The sequence below is a fragment of the Hemicordylus capensis genome, chromosome 1 (assembly GCF_027244095.1).
Source record: "Hemicordylus capensis ecotype Gifberg chromosome 1, rHemCap1.1.pri, whole genome shotgun sequence".
NCBI classification, from domain to species: domain Eukaryota; kingdom Metazoa; phylum Chordata; class Lepidosauria; order Squamata; family Cordylidae; genus Hemicordylus; species Hemicordylus capensis.
The window spans coordinates 341,243,656-341,263,844 of NC_069657.1; the positions used below are offsets into that span (position 1 = coordinate 341,243,656).

A 20,189-nucleotide genomic window follows, 5' to 3' on the forward strand; every position below is an offset into this window, starting at 1 on the left:
TCAGTCAAAATGTGGCTGAAGTTGCTGTAGTTGAGCTTATGGCTATGCTTGCTATTAAGGGTGCTGCTGTGGCAGCTGTTGCAATGCTAGGAAGTAACATAAGGAGTCATAATTGTGTGTGAGAATGCACCTTGTGCCAATGATGTTACTGCATAGGATCCTATGCGGGTTTGGGGGAAAGGTTAAAAATCTGTTTAAAATCATCTGCTTGCCCATTTCTTTTGTGGGTTGGGTAGTAGGTAGCACCCATCATGCTCTACCACCCAACCCACTTTGGATCCCCTATCTATGGGGAATGACGCATGTTTAAGTTTTCCCCATTGTTCCCTATGGCTGAAACACTCAAAACATTTCAAGTTTGCTCCATAGAAACAGCCAGGGTTGGCTGCTGTTTTGAAGAAATGTTTCAGCCACCCACGTTTTGAGCTTGAAACAGAACGCAAAATTTCATGCACATGGTTTGGTGCAGGGTGTTATCAGTATGCTGATGACATCCAAATATATTTATCCTTATCATCATCATCATCATCATCATCATCATCATCATCATCATCAGGAAATGTCATTCACTGCCTAAATGCCTGCCTATGGGCAGTAATGGGCTGGATGAGGGAAAACAAATTGAAGCTGAACCCAAGCAAGACAGGGGTGCTCATTGTAGGGGATCGGCATTTGAGGGATGAGTTAGATCTTCCTGTGCAGGATGGGGTTACACTCCCCCAGAAGGAACAGGTACACAGCTTGGGAGTGCTCTTGGATCCAGGCCTCACCCTGGTATCTCAGGTGAAGGCTCCGGCAAGGAGCGCTTTCTGTCAACTTTGGCTGATTCAATAGCTGCTTCCATTCCTTGAAAAGAACAATCTCAAATCAGTGGTGACTCCACTGGTAACCTCCAGGCTTGAATATTGCAATGTGCTCTATGTTGGACTGCCTTTGTACGTAGTTCGTAAACTCCAGTTAGTTCAAAATGCAGCAGCCAGACTAGGGTAACCCAGAGAGACCATATTATACCTTTTTTAAAACAGTTGCACTGGCTGCCGATATGTTTCCAGGCAAAATACACAGTGCAGGTTATTACCTTTAAAGCCCTGAATGGCTTGGGTCCAGGCTACCTTAAAGAGTGCTTTCTTAAGTATGATCCTCATCATATGTTGAGGTCATATAGAGAGGTCTGTCTCCAGTTACCGCCGGAACATCTGATGGCGACCGGGAACTGGGCTTTCTCTGTAGCTGCTCTTGGCCTATGGAATGCATTTCCAGCAGATATCTGCAGTTTAGGTTCACTGTTGGCCTTTAAGAGAGCCCTAAAAACTTACTTGTTTGGTCAAGCCTTCCAAGGTTTTAAAATTGTTTCAAAGTATTTTAATTGATTTTAAATGGTTTTGAATTGTATTAAAATTGTTTTTATATTAAATTTAAGCAGTGTGTTTCAAATGGTGTTTGTTTTTGTGTCTTTTTAAATTTGTTGTGCACCACCCAGAGCCTTTGGATGGGATGGTCTATAGATTATTAATTAAATAAATAAATCCCTAACTAAAACCATAAGCAATTTGCAAATCCACTTAAACATATTCAAGCATATTTCATTCCCATCAAACCTGCTCTAACTGCCTTATTTTTACCTGTGATATTCAATATAAGGTTTATTTTATTGTGAGTACACAACAGATTTTCATCTATGTAGGAACAATGGAACATACCAAGCAACCCAGATGGCCTAGAGTGAACACATTGGTTACTAACTTACTGCCCAATCCTAAGCAAGTCCCATTTAGTTCAAATTGCTTAACAAGGTTGTATTGTATCATGTATTTGTTATGTTTTGATACAAAATAAGCACTTACAGAAGATCTTTTAAGGAATCCCCTTTAGTAAACCTTAGAAGCAAATAATTGCTACTAGGGTTTTAAAAACAAAACTACAAAACCTTTGCAAAAGCTTATTTATTTAAATAAATATTTCTGCATGCATGTTGCCTGTAGACGTATCACACACTTCTTTATTGCTCCATACACTAATTATATTTCTAGTGAATTCTAAAAGGTGCTACTAGCAATGGCAAATATGTAACACCTACCAACTTCATTGTAAAAGTACCTCAGAAAACTTCCACTTTAGCAATTGCATGATAAATGTGGCTATTGATAATACTCAATGAACAATGGAATCAAAACTGTAATTTTTATCATGCCACCACAATAGCCCTCAGCAATGAAGTGTGAGTAATAATGAAACAATGGACTCAATTGTATGGTGATTAGAATTAGTAATACAGCAAAATCTAGCCAGAGCAGTTCACCACTTATGAAAATGAGCTGAAAATGGCTGCCTCCATTAGGTTTGGACAGGCATGCTGTTCTTGCTAGTCCAACAGCTTTTTCTGAGGTAGTAGCTGTTCATTTGTAATGCCTATCAATAAATGTTATGCCCTGAAGATATGTTATTGAGCCAAACACAGAACGCTCTTTATTATATTTGACAAAGGGGCCATTAAACTTTTGCTGACTGAATTTTTTTTTAACATTTTAAAATGCCTTTGCCAGATTCCCCAACTCCTGTAAGTATCTTAGCCTGCAGGCTGTTCAATAAAGAAACCACTCTGGGTTTTCTTATTCAAGATGTGAAATGATTGGTTTGCACTTAGAATGTTTGAAGCACGCAGATTATGGAACTAATCAAGAAGAACTTAATGCTGGCATAGTAGACACTTATTTTGGTATCTTTAAAAATATTTGAAAGTATCGCAGTAAACTTCCTTAATCTTGAATCTAGGCTAAGCATGTCCATTTCCTAAGCCTTTATTCACAGAATTTGCCTTCATGGCCTTTCATCATCTCTGCAGCTTCCTGTTGAAATATTTGCTACTGTCAACATCCATCTTGAACTGCTCACAACGGAACACAGTTTCCCCTTCAAACTCTCACTTGTGCTAAATAGAATAGAATTCTACTTCCCAAGTCTTCAAGATGAATTATGCTCCAAAATTGGTACATGGTACAAGTCTTCTGAGCCAAGCATCCTATTGCTGACATGTTCAGACCCCTACATCTTTCTCAGAAGTGGCATTGCATGGCTTTTTATCAATAATTTAAATGTACGGAAAATCCGAGAGACAAATACTGAGAGTACATGTATTAGTCATTAAGGCTATGCACATGAGCAGCACTACCCAGGTTAGGGAAGCCCTACTGGGTAGGGCAGCTCATGTGCAGCATTGGGATCTAGCCTGATCCCAGCACTGCCACCCCTGCAAGCCCAGATTTTGTAGCCGGGCTTTTACCTGAGTTAAAGGGTGTGGGCGCACTCTTTAACCCAGGCATGGGGTTGGCTGTATGCTCAGGCTGCCAGCAGTCCAAGTATACACATTCTCGGGCTCCTAGAGCACCCTTCCCCCAACACACTGCTCTTGTTGCATGCTGCATTGTGGGATTCCTGGAGGCCAGGACAATTAGTCTTGGCCTCCAGAGATCTGCGCTGCATGCGTGGGCCTGCACTGGGGTGCCAAAGAGGATGCCAGAGATTGTCTGGGAGGAAGATAGGTTCCATCCTGCTCCCCCCCCCCCCACCCAGTCCTGAGAATAGCCTAAATGACTGACATCCAGACATCCATATATAAACATGTATTGGATACATTTTTTTAAAAAAAGATTAGTAAATAACAAAGCACATGTGCAGCTAACATTGTGGGTGCATTGCAGGGGAGGCAGAGGTGCCCCTAGGTAATTTTGGCGCTTGGACCTAAAGGCCTTGGGAGGCCACCCTCCCCTGCAAATTAAGCATCATCATGCTCCACCGGGTGACCACACACCTCCCAGGACAGACTATAGAGGATTGGGGGGGGGTGGCTGTGGAGGCCCTGGACTTTGGCCCCAATGTCCAATGATAAGAGCACCTCTGAGGGGAGGGACAAGCACTGTTAATCTCCCTTTTTCTCTGGAGCCCACTGTGACTGTAAAAAATATGTCCCTGCATAATCCTCAGGATTTCCTTTCTGGAAAATACTGCCAGTCAGTTGAAATCTCTGGCCTGTAAGCTGAGAAGTACGGAAGCTTGATAGAAATTATTTCTGCACACACATAGGGCATTACCTTGTAAAAATTATTCATTTACATATTGCAGAAAGGAGGACTTTTCTGGGGAAAGGCTTCCAGTTAAGATTATGCCAGACCTCAAATGCTGTGCACGCAGAGGCACTCTTACCCCTGCACTTCCTGGCTGAGGTCCAGGGTTTTCACACACCCTGGGGCCACCCAAGTCCCTAGTGGTGTGGTTACCCCGCTGCTGGCCTGCACTGTGCCAGGCAGCTGAGCATGACTGTGACCTGCGCCTGGCACAGAGCGTGATCTCTGCTTTAGAGACAGAGGGAGAAGTGGAGAAAGAAATATGTGGAATGGACTATGTAAAGTTGCTAACACACATTTGCATAAATATACCCATTTTATATTCTTACATTCTTGTGAGTTCAGTTGCTGTTTGTGTCCTCAGGAACCCACATGTTAAAAGTGTGTGTGTGTGTGTGTGTGTGTGTGTGTGTGTGTGTGTGTGTGTGTGTAAGGGAATGATGGGGTGAGGTGGGGGGCCACCAAAGGCCTTTAGGTCCAGGCTCCAAAATTACCTAGGTGCACCTCTCTGTGCATGTGTTTCCAAATGAACATCTGCTACATAGCAATTTCACAAAAGTCAGCTCCCAGTGTCAAAATGACCCTAAGTACATTTGGTATAGGTAGAGTACAATGTATTTTCTCTGTTGGATGTTGAATGAGTCACTCATGAAGCAATTTGGTTAACCATGCCAAATACTTTGTACTTTTTCCATCTGCAATATGAAGCAAGCTGAATTGCTGAAATCTTTATTATTATTTTAAAAGCATACCTTGTGGTTGTGCTGCGGTGAATGATGAAGTCAAAGGACACACCATCAGCAATGGAATTAATGGCTGACACTCCTGTCAATGTGTGGCCTGGTAGATTCCAAAGGAAGGGTGAATTTTTTCCACTTGAACGTCTTCAGTTTATGAAATTTTGGTTTCACTGAGGTCCTATTATTACAATTTAGTTTTGGTCTTTGTTATTTGTCTGTAGTTCTTTCCACTAATTTGTGAACTATGTTTTTTTAAAGACTTTTCTTTGCAGCCTTCCCAACTAAACCTTCCAAAACATATTCAGTATCTCAATAAATGAGCATTTCCATTTGAGACTGTACAATTTGGGGGTCCCTCCTTTGTGTTTTCCCAATAAACGCTATTGCTTCATGTTACCGTAGCCCTCTGCAAATGTCCTGATGCCCTTCTGGCACATCTCTTTATCATGGGGGGGGGGGGTTGGTGGAATTCATCTGAATAGCCCCTATAAATGCATGAAGTACCTGTTTAAACAGGTACTTGGAGTGCGTGCATAGGGGCCATTCAGCTGAACAGCCTCCCCCCTGATAAAGAGATACACTGCAAGATACACTCTTTAAGACATCCACAGAGGACACCCCAAAGGGCACACTTTCAGCATGTCCCTTTCCGAATCATGTGTGCCGAACCAGTGCATTCTAAACTGGGGAGTCAGAACCAGCCCCTGTTACTTTTAAAGGTTCAGGTGATAAAAGCCTTGAAAAGAGCTCTCAAGACTATTCAATCAAGCCTTTGACCAGTTGTAAATTGGTTTTATTGTTGTTTTGATGTTTTTAATTTTTTAACTTTTTAAACTGTGTTTTTATTGTTTTGGTTTTGTAAACCGCCATGAGACGTGTTTAAAGTGCATAGAAGTGTAATAAATATATACATGCATGCATAAATCCATGAATATATAAAAAGTGTCTCTTGCCAGAATTTACAAACCAGATGGAGTTGTCATAATTTCCGAAAGGCCCCATAAGCTTATTATCAACTGTGCCTACTGCCTGTTGGAGCTGGACTTTTTGTGCTTTGTGTCTTGTTTGTTCCATCTTGTCATTTTGAACCGGGGTTTGGTTGCTTACAAATACACCTTGTGCAATCTTGGTGCAGCTGACCTAGTCACAACAATACACAGACTCACACTGCTGGGGTGAATAGTTCTATATTAATGTAATGTTCCCAATTAACCTGGGTTGTTTCAAGTCTCCGGAGCTCACTCATGTGGCTGGAGGAGACCAGTGAAGAATAACTGTATTCATATACACTCCCACTGTAGTTGGCTGCCATGTTAGATCTATGCACCAATCTCAGAATATAGCAGGAATGTATTTCCAGACGTTTCTCAGACATGTTTCCGTGCTAAATTGGGGGGAATAGGGAAGGATGGATAAGAGATAATATAGAAGATATATAGCTATAGATCAGGACTGCACAACTTTGGCCCTCTTGCAGATGTTGGACTACAATTCCCATTATCCTGACAACTGGCCACTGTGGCTGGGTTGATGGGAGCTGTAGTAAAAAAAAAAACAGGTGGGAAACTAAATTGCAACCCTACCATAGATGATGGGGTGAACACCCTAGGAACACTCCAGGTGATGGGGTAAACACTCCTATGTGCTGTGAATTTTGTTTCACAGTGAATTTGGGGCCCCTGCTAACTGAACAAAGAGGCATCTTTGTTGAAGTGGTGATTCCCTTTATTTAGCAGGGGAAAAGCAACTGGCTCTATCCATCCGCAGCACAGCATTCCTCTAGTGGCAGTTGCTGGTGTCTATCATATGTTTCTTTTTTTAGATTGTGAGCCCTTTGGGGACAGGGAGCCATTTTGTTTGTTTGCTTGCTTGCTTGTTTATAGCTATGTAAACTGCTTTGGGAACCTTTTGTTGAAAAGTGGCATGTAAATATCTGTCGAATTCATATTTGCTGTAATTTGTATTGCACTGTCAACAATTACATTCTAAAGGGATGTTGCTTGTAACATGAGTAGCTGCCATCTTGAAACAAGATGTTTCAAGATGGCAGATGGGGAAAATACCCCTGTCAGCATGATCCCAGTTTAAAACCCATTGTCAGGGGAAGTATGTATCATCATAAGAATGCACTTTGAGTGTTTCACAAAAAGGCAGGATTAAAAGGTTGAAAAATAAGCAAAGTAAAGATCAAGCAGTTGTTCAGTCAAGTGAATGTGACAATCATATAATGACACTGTACAGTGTACACAGCAAGTAAGTGGCAGTGAAACACTAGTGAAAGAGTGTGGAGGGGAGGCAGAGCTTTAACCAGAAATCTTAAATTGCTGTGTGTTTCTGTGTCTCTGTGTGTGATGTATTCCCAGCAATTGCAGCATGAACTGGAAGAAAGAGGCCTGTGAATACCTATAACAAAAAAATTAATATTAATAATAACATCTGTATATACCAATCAACAGAAGGCTGTGCAGAAGTGAGATCTCAGTATTTAATTCAGCATATGAGGAAATCAGCCTGATAAAAGCTAGAAGGCTTTAAAGATAATGGCAACATGTTTGAAATGAGCCAACGGTTCATTAACAGAGGAGATGTTCAGTGCCATGCTCATTAACAGAGGAGATGACGTGATATTGCGGGGTCCTTCTGCAGTCCCAAAATTAATCTTGACCTGAGAGCTACCTTTTCCCAGGCGACATGCTAGGTGACATGCCCTATGAGTTCGCTCATGTGAACCTAATGGAGATCTCATGGTCCCATGGAATCTGAGCAGCAAAATATGGGAACTACCAGTAGCCCCAGCTACCATCTACCATACTAGCCCCAGACTAGGTATAGGGGTGCTCCGGGAGCCCCCCCAAGGCTCTCTTGGTAACAGGATTTCCCCCAGATAATAATGGTTTCCTCCAACCTTATTGCATCCCTTACACACACTGAAGAATTCCACTGACTCCATTTAGGAAGTTCAAGGTTTCTAAATGGAGCCACAAGTTTTAGATGCCCTTTGTCTGGAAACGTTCATGTCATTTCAAGTTGAACCAAAATGTTATTAAGAGACTTGCCTATGGAGCCATGTCAGATTAGGATGTTAAAACCATAATTTTTCTTCCATGGCAACAACTGCATTATGCTCAAAAGGATTAAGCCTGCAGGTGGGGAAACAGGAATTCTGAAGGCCAAAGACCTTGTGTTCTCACAGCACTAATTTCTTATAATAAAGGACCTAGTAAAGAAAAGCTTGAACCTCACCAAGAATATTAAAAACCACAAATGAACAAGATGGTTTCTGAATGCTTTTGATGAGTTGTTAGTAGTGCTTGTTGGTTTGGCAGGTTCTACACTTTACTGTGGGATTCATATTATTTTTCTGAGAAATTGTGAGCATTTCTCCTCAGTGGATCAGGGGACTTGCCAAGTCTCACAACATTTCTTGAAGGGCAGAACAGCAGAACTTCTTTGTTCACAGGAGGTGTCCTATTCCAATTAAGCTCAGTTGTGGAACAAGCATGGTCCTATTTAAACAAATATGGCTGACCACATGTATAGCATGATGTGTAAAGCATGCCCCCCCCCATCCTTTTAAAATGTTGTAGAGGAGAAAAGATGAATAAATTGACCCTTAATTATTTTTTTACAAAATAAATATTGGGCAAGGCGGGGGGTGTTGGTGAATGAACCAATTCTATATTAAGCATTTAAAAGCTGGTGTAGAAGAATGGAAGAATTGCTGCTGTTACTGATGAAAAATGGGCCTGTTCTCACAACCTTCTCAGTCTATGGCAGCCATGGCTTTTAGTCACATTTTGCCGTGTTTAGTCTCATGATCTATGGCTATATAGACACATGGACATATGAAACCTGATGGGTGAACTTTGGCATGGAATCATAACTGACCCAGAACCCGATCCCTGATGGTTCTTGCATGTAGTGTCTGGTTTCAAGCAACTGCTATGCAATAGGGCTGCAAATTATTGCAGACCTCAGTTGCCAGACTGAGTGGGCTAATGAAAAAGTCATGATTTTTTGTTTTTGTTTTATGCATATAATAAATAAACTGCTTTATTAGGGAAGAGTAGGAACCACTCCAGATTCCATGGCTCCATTCACGAGAAGCTTCAGCCTGGGTTCCCAGCCTGGCCAGGAACGTGTCTCTCTGCCTTTCCAAGCAGGGAAAGGCCCCCTTGGCCATACTGGAAACTCAGCACTGGCCTCTGAAGCTGTTTGAGAACAGGGCTGCAGGGCTCCGTTTCCACGTTTTGCCATGCCCCTGTGTCTGACATCAGGCACAGGACGTGTGACATCAGACGCAGGGGCATGGCTGGGGCACCAGGAGCAGCCCCAGGGGCGTGGTGGCCCAGGTTCTTTGGACCTGTTCTGTCAATGGTGGCTGCACCCCTGGCTGTGATCCTACCACAGGGAAAGAGGTCACGTGAGATTGCCCTTAGGAGGAAAGAGCAGGATTTAGGTGCTTTTTAAAATCTCTTCCCTTCCCTCTGCCTAGTCCACCAAGAAGTAGCAAAGGAAGTGGCTTGGCAGGCTGATGGGGGCAAGGAGGCCACACTCATCTTTTTTTTTAAAAAAATATTCTCATAAAAGCTTATTCCGGTCAATTAAAGTTTAGGTAACACCTAAATTTCATTTTGATCAGAAATCCAGCTTCAGAACAGAGTGACCAAATTTTTTTGTAAAATCCACAACTTCCATATATGTGAATCTCACATATACAAAGGCAGAACTTGGGGTATTATGTTGCAAAAAGGGAAAATAAAATAACCAAGAAAACGGGGGGGGGGGTGGAATTATTGTAAGACTGTAAACTTTTTGGTTAGGATCCAGAGTGACACAAATGTCTATTTTGCTTCTGCGTGGGACATGCTAAACTTGCCCCTGAGATTGGCAACCCCCCCCATGCCCCCTCCCAAGATTGGAGTGTCCGCCAAAGCAGCATCCCATAATATGTGAGGCATTTTTGCTTCCGTTCCCCCCATGCCTACTCATAAGATTTCTGCAGAAGTTCAAACTAGTATTTCAAGCATGTGTAGATCCCACAATAAAGGGATGTGACAGGAAGGCATCAACACAGCTTTCTTCCATTCTCATTGGCTGGCAGAAGCAACAGAGTTCTAGCTGGCAGTCATGTTTTCCCCACACAATGCCCAACATAGCATTGCAATGCTATATGGGGCATGATGGGGGATACCATAGATGGTTTCTAGCAGCCATGGCTAGAATGCTGTTACTACTGGCCAAATGAGAATTATAATACCCAGAACCAGTTCCACAGTAAAGTGACAAAGGCCCACCCAAAAGGCCCACCTAAATGGGCTCTTGGGGCACTGAGCCCTTGGCAGCTGCCAAGAGTGCCTTGGACCTACTCCGGATCTGCTGGAAAGGGACATTTCAGATATTACAATAAAGGAGGGTAGCAAATATATCCCCACCCCAGATTAAAACAACAATGAAAAGTTGTTTTAGAAACAACTTGTTCAGAAAACAAAAAGGCTTCTTTCTGTGCTTCAATTTCTCTCTCTGGATTGGGAAGTTGGCTTACAATTCACATAACAATATAAGTCAATGGCAAAATTGTAATGGTTTTCCGCTGAAAAGTGCCGTTTAATGAAACTGCACAAGTTCTACATATAAGCCTCTACACATAATTCTGGAAGAATTGTAATTTGTAATGTCAAAGAAGGCATTACATTGAACAAGTGCTGTGCAGCTATATGCTTGGGTTTTTTCCTTTGTTAAATTATACATATGGAGAGGTGGTCTTGATCAAGACTATGGTGGTTGGAAAAGTGGCTTTGCCCCCTGCTCACCAACTGTGATCCCAATCAGTCTGATCCCAGCAGACTGTGATCCCAACAGACTGGCACCAAAGAGTGCCAATAACAGCTAGAAGGGTTATGAGACAAGTTATAAGGGTAGTCACACATGCAGCTTAACCTAGGCTAGAGCAGCGCAGTCTGGGTTCGGCTGCACATGTGAAGCTCCAGGAGTGAGGTCGCTCCGGGAGCTGCCCCCGCCCCAAGCCCCATTTTTAAACCCAGCTTTTAGCCAAAGTTAAGCAAACCTGTGGTTCACTTAACCTCAGCCGGCGATCGTCTAGGCAATTACGGCCAGGTTAAACAGCTTCCCCCAGCCCATCACCATTTCTGGTAGTAAGCTGGGGTGAAGGAGTGGCCATGCCAAGCATGGTGGCTGTTCTAACAAGAGCAGTGGGAGCACCCATATCCCGGGGTACCCTGGACTGGGGGTGGGGGGAGTCCTCCCGCTCTCAGCATCTTCCTCCGCAGCACCACCGCTTGTGTGGTACAGTGGAGGGGAGGATGGTGGCTGCTCATCTGCTGGGGATGGCAGGTGAGCTCCTGCCCTCCCTGCAGCCCTCCCTCCCTCCCCAGCGAGGTCATGTGAAAGACCTCTATGTATGATTTGACCCTTAGTCTGTGATAGTGAAAATGATGTCCTGTATACCTTTAAAGACTAACCGCTTTATTGTGGCACAAGCTTATTCTCTACCACTTTCTCTGATCGGATGGAAGAGGCCTTGCCTGCAAGCATTGACATGTTAGCAGACTTTCAGCTATAAAATTGTATCCAGCCTTAGTTGAAAGGAGTGCATCCAAATGTGGGAATAATTTTTCATCCTTTGGCAAAGATATTCCTTGTCAATGCAGGAGGTACATTTCCAATTCAACTTGGCAGCAGATAGAAAAGGAAATGCCAGAAGAGCTTATCTTTACACCCCTAACAATGAGCACAATGGTGGTCGCAGACTCTCTGGATTCCAGCTGTAGTGTTCGGCATCTCTGTAGTCAAAACATCTTCCAGAAGAACACACTCAGGAATCTGAACCTTATCAAGCATGGTCACCCTGTACCTTCAAAAGGCTGTCTTCCATTCCTCAAAACCAGACGAGCACACTTTAATGTTTTAGAAGCCAAGCATCTTTTCTAATTAACGGTAAAGAATGTGCCATTAATTTACTTCTTTACTCATTAATTTATATTAATGTCATATTTTTCCCATATCATATTGAAATCCTTACATTTATAAAAATAAAGTTGAGCAATGGTCCAAAATTCTAAACATACTCCTAATTTTAGGAGAGGATGGAAGTTCAACCCCTATTAGCAGAGCAAAACCAGTATAGTGAGAACCCAGCCAAGCAGGCGGTCTGGAGACAGTTGTTTGAAGAAACAAGGATTTCTTTAGAAGTAACAAACAAAATAGGAAAGCCTGCAGCCTATTCTAGCTGAACTTATGGTTGAAGGCAGAGAAAGACTAACCAACAACTATCTGTGGGAGAGGCTACTGAGAGACTAACTCTGGGAGAACAAAGAGGAGAGGAGTCCTGCACTCTCTATCTATGCTCCTAAAGCCCCTAGTCATTAGGAGATATTGCCACTAAGAGCTGATTCTACTAGTATTATTAGCTCCAACACTAATAATAGCAAATGAGTACTGAGATCTAACTCTTCTGAAGGTTGTAAAGAAGCATGGAGTTGTTGTTGGGGTTTGTTTTTTGTTTTGTTTTGTTTGTTTCGTGATATAGCAATGTACAGTGGAAGCATTTTAAACTTATGGTGTCCTTTAAATAGGATGCTGTCATACAGGAGATCAGCCTGTATTGCACAGTCTGGGAAGTCATGGTCCAGGCTAGCATACATTAGCTGCAATCCTGCACCTTATGTATGGGGAGAGCATGGTGCTGAGTGATTCCATTACATAGAGTCCCAGTTTACCTCTCACCACTGATAACAGGAGGAGGGTACCATTACTGGGCCAGACAATGCGTGCCCTGCAAAAGCCCTCCTGTGGCTCACTTAGGAGGATCCACCAGCTTGTTCTTCCTCAGGCTCCTGACATGTAGATCACTCTCAAACACTGGAATAGAGCCGGACACAGAACAAGAAGGTGCTGGTAGATGCTCCTAGGTGAGGTGCAAAAAAGTCTCCACTTGACTTGCATTGCTTGGCTGCATAGGGGTGAGTTCCCAGCATAGCAGCAGAATTCAAACAGCTTGGCATGGGAGAACTACACTGGAACTCTATAGGAGCCATTATCCATCCTGCTCTCTGCATATACAGGTTACAGTATATTCATCCTTTGTCATTTCCTTCTTTGGAGCATATGACTTCAATGAACTCGCACAGCAATGGTTGCATAGACTCCGTTGTCATTTCCATTGAAATACAATAGGAAAAGACTGGCAATAAATTTATTTAACACTGGGTCACATGTAAGGTGACAATCCCTTTGGGACTATAATTACAATAGCTTTACTAGGGATAACACAACAGTTTGTGATGCCATTTACAAAACCCTGTGGAGGAACTTCCTTTCTATATAGTTTAGGAAAAGTGGGAAGTTAATAAATGCTGTTGAACAGCTATAAAAATCTCTGAATAGTGAATAAAACTGCATTGCATTGTCCAAACAGTTTTTACATGCTAAAGCCTGACCTTCATTAGGATTATTGCAGATTTATGCAGGAATAGCTTTCTTTTATTATTCTTGTACTATATCTATCCCAAGGGAATCAAAATCATGACTAAAGAAAGGAGAAAACCATTAGTGAAATTGTCACTCATTGCAATTTAGGGATGTGCTGGGTTCTGCTCAATTCCTTGCAGTGACTTAACAATTTCCTCAAACACATTTGCATCATACTAAATGCCTTCAAAGCCACTTAATGGTGCAGTGGGGAAGAAACTTGCCTAGAGATCAGGAGGCTGTTGGTTTGAATCCCTGCTAGTGTGTTTCCCAGAATATGGGAAACTCCTATATCAGGCAGTAGCGATATAGGAAGGTGCTGAAAGGCATCATCTCGTTCTGCATGGGAGATGGCAATGGTAAACCACTCCTGTATTCTGCCAAGAAAACCACATGGCTCTGTGGTCACCAGGAGTCGACACCAACTCGACAGCACAACCTTTCCTTTCCTTTATATGACTTCAAAGTCAGTGTGACTTCCAACCAAACAATGCATGAGATAGTGATAACTGCTATCCACATTCCACAGATGGAAAGACAGGCATACCTGTGCACTTGTAACACCACTACAGCCATAAAAAGGATAACCATCTGAGCACACTATCACCCAGTATTACACATTGCTGAAGGATTTTGGTTATACATATTTTTAAAAAATCTAGCCTGCAAGAGCCTGTCCTGCACTGGCATCTAAAGTTGTTGTGAAGTAAACCCACCATAGAAATTTTCTTTTTAGAAGAGGGGGACGAAGAATGCTTAGCAGAATGTTTGACCTCACAGTGGATCTGGCTTATTACTTATTAGAAAAGAGATACAACCAAAAACTATCTGCATAAGTAGTTACAGGGGAAGGGATGGAACAGAAGCAGTGCACAGGCATGTTTGGATAATCAAGATGGACTTAGCCACAGCAAGGGCTGGTCACATGATTTAAAAGCAAAGAGAATGTCTGTTGTTTTAGTTAAAGATATACAAGGAAGCATAACTGTCCTATAATATGTTCTTATACTTCATAAGTCAAGGCAAACCTCACCAGTTGCAGACTGTGATCTAGATCGTGTTAGTGTTCATATTTGTGCATCGACAGATGTGCACTAGAGTCACAATGTCTGGGCCTTCCTCCCACATTCAGAGGTTTCACTTCTCAAGATCCTGGAAAGAAAGTGAAACTTCAGGAATGGTAACTCTAGTGGACATGTACACAGAGAAACACAATTTTAAAGATGCAATCCCAAAATCTGCCCACAAAAGTAAAATGGGGATAGAATAGAGATTACAGCTTGCCAGGGGCCGGTACAGGTATCACAAAATAAGTACAGTGAAACAACATGCTCCTGGGATCACCTAATCAAATGCTGGAGCAGGGATTACATTGCTTACATTAGTTAACAACAGTTAGTAGCATCAACCATGGATATGTATTGAAAGAAGAATTCATACTAAAAGGTCAGTATGGAAAAACAAGTACGTACCTTGCTTTGCTTCTGGTCCATGTAGCCGGGCAGCCTAGACTAAGGTATTCAAAATAAAACACAGAGAGATCTGGAAGTCTCCCCTACAGAAGATTACTGCCACCTACAGACCAAAATAAATAATTGCATTACTATTCAAACATCTGTAAAGGAAATGGTTAAGCTAAAATGAGGCACAAAACAATTCATTTTTTAAAAAGTAGATAATGAGGCTGCACGTGAGAACCACTTGGATCATGCCCAGTTTCAATGAGGCAGTGCTGCCTAGCCCCACTGTTTACCCTGGCTTAGCTGAGGTTAAGGGAGCAAGTGCCCCCTTACCCCAGGCTAACTGCTCGTGTGTTCACTGGGGCTATGTTTAGCCCCAGCGGACCCAGAGATGGATGCCTAGCATGCCCATCTCTTGGGGGAATCCCCCAATGCAATGCATATTTCGTGTGCTGCCTTGTGGGATTCATGGAGGCCAGAACAACATTCCGGCCCTGGATCCCTTCACTCTGCTCTGTGCTTCACGGAGCAGAGCTGCTCATGTGGGAGCATGGATTGCACTCCCAACACCAATCCCTCGGTCATCTGTGGGGAAGGTACGCTTTTTTGGAGACTTCCCCACCCCCTCTGGTCACCCACCTGCTCTTGGCAATCGTGAGAATCACCCTATTGTCTCCACTAGGGTGATTGTTGTGCATTTAAGAATAAATTGCCTTTTTAACTTTAAAAGTTAACGGCTAAACTGACCTTGTATATTTAGTAACAAGGTGTTCTGCTAAGAACTAATCTGCCTACTTTTCTTTCACTATGATCTTAATTGCTAATTATCAACTTCCATCTCAAACATTCATGCATCCACCATCTTGAATTGATGACATCATCACAAACTATGATATCATCACAAACTATGCTGCTGAGTTGTCCATACAACTATACTAAATTTGGTCCAAATCATTTCCCACTTGCGCTTCCAACATTCACACATCTGCCATCTTGAAATGGGGTTAATTACATCACCACAAACTATTCCATTAATGTGTCCCTATGTGTCCCTACAACTGTACCAAATAGAGTCCAAATAGGTTTCACATGCACCTCAAATGTTGAGGTGGATTACATCATTACCAAATATGCCATTGAGGTCTCTATTTTATTAATCCTCATAGACGTGCCCATGGGGATGTCTCCGGGCAACCCAGCAGATTGGCTGAGCGGCGGAGGCTCTCCAGATTGGCTGGGTGGCAGAGGCTCACAGGAGGCCGTTTGCTGCTGCTGGAGGAAATGGCAGTGGCGAGGAGGAGGCTGCGGCGGGCCTGGTCACTCCAAGGAGTCAGGGGGCGGCGGCAGCAGGAGGGAATGGGCAGGGAGGCGGTGACATGGAGGTGGTGTGCTTGGCTCCGGTGGTGAGGTGGCAATGGTTTCGGGCCCGGCCACGGTGGCAAGGCGGCGGGCTCCTGAAGAGTGTGGGGAGGCGAAGCAGAGGAGGACACCGGAAGTAGGGGGGGCAAACTGGCCCCCTGGCCGGCCAGAAATGCATCTGAGCCAGAAATGGGGGGGGGGGGGGGCAAATAGCGCACAGATCATCTGTGCGGGGTCGGCTTGTTCCTACAACATTACCAAATCTGGTTCAAATTGGTCCAGGTATTAAGTTGATAGAGGGACACACACACACAGACAGACAGACACATGGGCACACACAGAAAGCTGGGTGATCTCATAAACTTACTTTCCTTAAGGAAAGTTTTTTTAAAAGCAACACAACTTCTTGATACTGAAATACATTTTAAAACAATTACTACCCACTCTATAAACAAACCAATTCAAGCAAAAAAAAAAAATAGCTTGTTTACAATTATATTTGGTAAGTTGTAAATCCCCAGAGCATGCCTGTATTAGCTCTTTGACAGGGTTCCAAATAACCACACTGACCAAGATCCAGAGCAACAAACCACATATGGAATGAGCAAAGTTGTGAGAATGCAAGAGGATGGCTCAGTTTTAGTAAGAAAATGAGATTTGCAGATTGTGCTGTAACACAAAAGTTCCTATTAAAAGAAATGGGCTGTGCCACAGTTGCACAATTGCTACACAACTGCAAGCTGGCTTGTGGTCTCACAACACTTGTCTGGAATGCATGTTCCCTTTCCCCACTATTTCTCCCAACAAGCTCACACACAACACGAACAATCAATGCTGTCAAAGGCTCAAAGTTGACTCCGTGAGCCATCTGTTTGGCATCTTGGATTACATCAACTGAGAGCAGCACACAAAGAGCTCTGGACTAAAGCCCACATCCAAATCCTTTCACACAACACCCCTTATAAATATAAGGCAAATCCTAATAAGTTAACGATTATAACATGATTTCATTGGAATGCTGAAATTCCACACCTTATTTATTGCTTGTGGAAGATCTTTTGTTGTATATTTTAAGAAATAGCTAAATGCAGAATTACAGATATAATATCATGGTGTCCGACCGTCCGTTCGGAAGAAGACAAAAGGGCAGAATAGAACCCACACAGAGATTTGTTGGGAGAGAAGTTACAAAGGCAACATTTATCTATTCATCTGATTAAGATAATTCAGTCCACATTTTGTTTTGTCTGCCGCTGCTTATGGCAAAAGTGGTTCAATGTACGATATGCAAGACTGCTTTTGTATATAACTATTCAATGTGAAATATGTAGGAGAGCTTTTGTATATACCTATATTTTGCCCTCCCTCCCATAAAAACACACACACACACACACACACACACATCAAAGACTGTGTGACTTCCCACATGACTTCCCCACTTACCTGCATTCATTTACTTTGAAAAAGAGTGGATTTAAAATATTACAGTCATTTGCACAGCTGCATTTCTCCTCCTATAATAAAGCAAAATTTGTGATTTTCTTTATTATAGATGTTTTGAATTATTCAGCCTAACAGTTGGGGGTTGAAAGGGTTTGCTTGAGAGTTGTCATCTTTAAAAAAAAAAGATGCTGAAATAAAACATGACATGCTTACATTTGTTTGCACATCAGCTTTATCCCAGATATGAAAGAAAGAAAAGAACTAGTATTATTTTTGAAAGCTGAACTAGAATCTATGCAAAATGGGAAATGTTGCCATTAATAGTACAAAATGATTATACCAGTGATCATACCTGTGGAATCCATAATGTCTCAGGCCTTCATAACACAGAGCAATTGCCCTCCAAAACTAGTTGTAACAAGAGAACACTTTCCTTCCTTTACTTGTGCAACAAGTTTGCCTATTCTGATTAGCAGCAATGGGAATCCAATTTGGCTCAGATTCTGTATCATCTGGGAAGACTATGATAAGCAGACAGCAACAGCATCATTATGAGTGGAGTAAACAACAAAAGCTGAGCAATGGCCTGAAGACAAGATTGTACAATTGATTACGCAGTGTATTTTCTACTGCAGGAAAAATAAATGGACACAGAGGTGTCCATATCAACAATGAAGGTCTGTATCTCTCAAAGGAAGCCCACTGTCCATGCACAGCTCCAGTGAGGCAAGGCAGCAGCTGGGGTCAAAAGCCCCTTCTTGGCGCTCAGGCTGGCTCTTATACCTGAGCTGGCCTCTGCCTCCTCCTGAATTATGTCCATTGAGAAGGAGGCTCCAAGCCGCTAGGTCAACACTAGAGCTGGAGTGTGACCCCAACACAGCAGCTCCTCTGCTCCTGGAATCAATGGAAGGGGTTTCAGACATGGGGTTCCCAGAGCTCCTCTGAGAGCATGGCTGCAGGATGGATAACAAGCTCTGACTTCTCAGGGTCTGTTGGATCATGGTAGCTTTTGTTGGAGTCAGGGGTATGCAGGTCAACCAATTGTGTCACCTTGAAAGATATCTTCCTGCAAAATTAAAAAAAAAACAAAATCAAGAGAGAGGCAATGAAAAACAAAACAAAAAAGTCTTAGAACTGTATTGGACCTAGATGCAAGTCATCTACTCACTCTCCCCCCACCCCCGCCTACCTATTTGATGAATTGCAATCTGTTCTCCATACATCTTAACTGTCCCCTACTTTCCTCCATAATGCATCCTCTAAAGGCCTATATGCGACACAAGCACAAACATGTCTTACTCTCCCTCTTGGTGTAGATTCCAGATCTTCTAATCATAGGAAGCGGGGTTCATTTGAACTGCCCCCTCCCAAATGATATAAGTACTACAACTATATGTTGCTTAGTTTGTGTGTGCCCCCACACGTGGTTAGGAGAATGCATGCTGAGAATGGGCAGGACGTGCTTGTGCACATTCTAATCACATGGTAGGCACTGACAGGCCAGCTCGACCATATAATCCGAACAGGCCCTAGATGTTCTTCAGCTTGTTTACTATTTGAGTAACTCTGCAAAGCAAAACTTTTTTCAATAAAGAACATTCTAGCAATGGTAGGGTAATAGAATCCTGAGTGCAAACCAAAGATTCCTCCGCCTCCAATGCCATTATAGTTACCAGAGCATTCTGGAAATCAAACCAAGAGTCCTAAACTCTGGAGAGACAGCTGTGTCAAAGATATTAATTTGGGAGTGAAACCCTGGAGTCAAATCAAGAATTTCTTCATCTATATGCAATCCCAATTAACAATAATTGCTCTTTGTTGTTCTGGCTGCCAAAAGGGCTTGAATGAATTCAGAAAAGGCCTTATCCAGTCAAGCACATTGAAGGACCACTGGAGAATAATTGCATGCGATTGCCACACAAGGTTCAGACTTTTTCCTTGATCACAAATTCATCATTGGTCTGTAAATCATAACACTTTAGCTACAGCTGTTTGGCTTACCAGAAGATGACTTCATTGTTGCTCTGTCCCTGAACATCGCCAGCATTGTCAACTCTCCTTCACACCAATAGCACACAGATGGAGTGTTCTGTATCCCAAATGAAAGAGGGAGGTCTCCACGTGTGGGGCAGGAGCACAATGTGGACACCATGGGGACCATTCTATCTATAAACCTAAACATATAACCATTCCAACACTGTGAACAGCATACAGTGCTGGAATTCAATTTATCTGCAACTAGCTTTCCCCACCCCTGTTTACTCCAAACTTTGTATGAGGTTTTTGGTCAGACTACCCCCCCCCCCTTTTTAAAGAAAATATAGAATTGCTAGATGTACCTAACAGGATTGAGGACACTGTGGAAGTGTACTCCCATTTCGGTTCTACTTGATCTACAAGGTCAAGTGAAGAGAAATGGAAGTATACAAATTTATCTACAGGATCAAGTGTCAATTTGCCACAGAAGCTAGCTATGCACAACACAGCTAAATACTGGCTAGTGTCTGTGTTGTCAACAAGAAACATTCCCCTCTCCCATGAGTAGTTTCTCAACTTTAAAATAACACAAAATCCCC

At 42.7% G+C, this 20,189-nt stretch overlaps 1 long non-coding RNA gene across 2 annotated transcripts in view; it reads right to left on the minus strand.

Annotated features, from left to right (window-relative positions):
* LOC128348740 (uncharacterized) overlaps positions 1-14,897 on the minus strand; it is a 161,677-nt gene extending 146,780 nt beyond the window's left edge. For both annotated transcript variants that reach the window (XR_008318289.1, XR_008318287.1), the window contains exons 1-2: positions 14,824-14,897; positions 14,385-14,503 (exon numbers count right to left, since the gene is read on the minus strand). This is a non-coding gene — a long non-coding RNA (uncharacterized LOC128348740). The remainder of the gene's footprint in view (positions 1-14,384; positions 14,504-14,823) is intronic.
* Between the last annotated feature and the right edge of the window lie 5,292 nt (positions 14,898-20,189).